This window comes from Prunus avium, unplaced genomic scaffold, assembly GCF_965620075.1.
Source record: "Prunus avium unplaced genomic scaffold, drPruAviu1.hap1.1 HAP1_SCAFFOLD_25, whole genome shotgun sequence".
Taxonomy (NCBI): Eukaryota; Viridiplantae; Streptophyta; class Magnoliopsida; order Rosales; family Rosaceae; genus Prunus; species Prunus avium.
Genome location: NW_028276884.1, coordinates 147,501 through 150,000, shown reverse-complemented (window position 1 = coordinate 150,000; position 2,500 = coordinate 147,501).

The window sequence follows — 2,500 nt, the reverse complement described above, 5'->3', positions numbered from 1 at the left end:
ACTTTCAACGTCCCCGGCATTGGATTGAGTTTCTAAAAACAACCGTGCACACCGAGGTTAAACTTTACCGGCTCCACTCCGACTCGCCGCTCGCCCACAAATCCGAAGGCAACAAAACATTTGTTTTTAATTTTGATGAAATTTTTTGAAAACATTGGCTTGGCAAGCCCCAATCCGCGACTATCCACCCACCGCCACCCCACACGGGTGGTTGTTGTTGCGAAATGAGGTTGTGGTCGACATGCCCGTGCATTTGAGAAGGAGTTCCTAGCACTCCATGCTCTCCCATGCCAAAAAAAAGCCTAGACAACCCCATTTCGCAACTTTCCACGCCTTTTTTTTCCTCCCTCACCCATGGCGGCGGCGTGGTGGCGGAGGCCGGATTCCGGCCACCACCGCCATGGGTGGCAGCCCCCCGACCCCGACACCAAACCCATAATACCGAGGCAACATATCGAGGCAACATGACATGGGTGTGGCGTGGGGGAAGGGGGCTGCAGCTAGGAAGGCATGGGCTGCCATGCATATGCAGGCAACACACACCCCCCTATATAGCATTTTATGCATTTAGCCCTTTGACAGGAAGAGACATCACCTATGCGCGAGGAGTCATAATGGGCTCTAAATAATTCAATACAAGGTATTTGGACGTGATTTTTTGCAGGGATACTAAGAAACATGCAATCTATGATGGGAAAAAGTTTCATAAATTTTTGAAGTCGGGAAGTATTTTTTATTATTTTTAGAAGTCGTAAAATTGAAAAAATCATTAAAACAAATCCGGGAGGAATTTTTTAGTTTTGTAAGTTGGAGAAGGTCCTAAAAATCATAGACTACTTATGGGGAGCTTATTGTGCGAGGAAATTTCAATAAAAACGGGGTTTGACAAGATTTGAAAAATTCTGTCGACATTTGAAAAAACCTGGAACCATGCTGCCGGCATGCTGCGCACATGCTGCGCGCATGCTGCGCGCAGACTGCGCGCATGCCATGGCAGGACAAGTTTCGCTAGCCTCACTGTCGACAGATGCGCAAGCTGCGCGCACGCTGCGCACAGGCTGCGCGCACGCTGCGCACAGGCTGCGCGCACGCTGCGCACAGGCTGCGCGCACGCTGCGCACAGGCTGCGCGCATGCTGCGCACAGACTGCGCGCACGCTGCGCGCATGCCATGGCAGGACAAGTTTCGCTAGCCTCACTGTCGACAGATGCGCAAGCTGCCCGCACGCTGCGCACAGGCTGCGCGCACGCTGCGCACAGGCTGCGCGCACGCTGCGCACAGGCTGCGCGCACGCTGCGCACAGACTGCGCGCACGCTGCGCGCATGCCATGGCAGGACAAGTTTCGCTAGCCTCACTGTCGACAGATGCGCAAGCTGCGCGCAAGCTCCGCGCACGCTGCGCACAGCCTGTGCGCATGTTGTGCGCAGGCTGCGCGCATGCCATGGCAGGACAAGTTTCGCTAGCCTCACTGTCGACAGATGCGCAAGCTGCGCGCACGCTGCGCACAGGCTGCGCACAGCGCATGCCATGGCAGGACAAGTTCGCTAGCCTCACTGTCGACAGATGCGCAAGCTGCGCGCACAGGCTGCGCGCACGCCATGGCAGGACAAGTTTCGCTAGCCTCACTGTCGACAGAATCAGCACGCTGCGCGCAAGCTGCGCGCACGCTGCCGGCATGGTGCGCGCACGCTGCCGGCATGCTGTGCGCACGCTGCGCGCGCGCATGGCAGGACAAGTTTCGAAAATTTCTGTCGACAGTCTCAGCAGCGCGCACGCTGCCGACATGCTGTGCGCACGCTGCGCACAGGCTGCCGGCATGCTGCGCGCAGCCCATGGCAGGACAAGGTCCGAAAAATTCTGTCGACATTTTTACGCCGTGGTAGGCTTCCGCTTCGCGTCACTTTGTCGACATTCAAGCCTACCATTTGTATTGAATTTTTCAAACCTTGTCAAACCCCATTATTCAAATGTCGAAAAATTTTGTCGACATTTTTACGCCATGATAGGCTTCCGCTTCGCGTCACTTTGTCGGAATGCATCGCATGGCGAGGCAAGGCCACGGCATGCCAAGGCGAAGGCAACGCATGGCTTGAATGGCTTGGTCAAGGCCACATCATGGGCACGGCATGCCAAGGCAAGGCGAGGCAAGCCATCCTTAGCCTCGCCTACACTCACTTTCTCGGAATGCATTGGATGATGAGCAATTCCAAGGTAAGGCAACGCATGGCTTGAATGGCTTGGTGTAGGCCACAACTTGGGCATGGCATGCCAATGCAAGGCAAGGCAAGGCAAGCCATCCTTAGCCTCGCCTACACTCACTTTCTCGGAATGCATTGGATGATGAGCAATTCCAAGGTAAGGCAACGCATGGCTTGAATGGCTTGGTGTAGGCCACAACTTGGGCATGGCATGCCAATGCAAGGCAAGGCAAGCCACGCCATCCGAAGCCTCCAATAACCTCACTTTCTCGGAATGCCTTGAATGGGCACGGCATGTGAG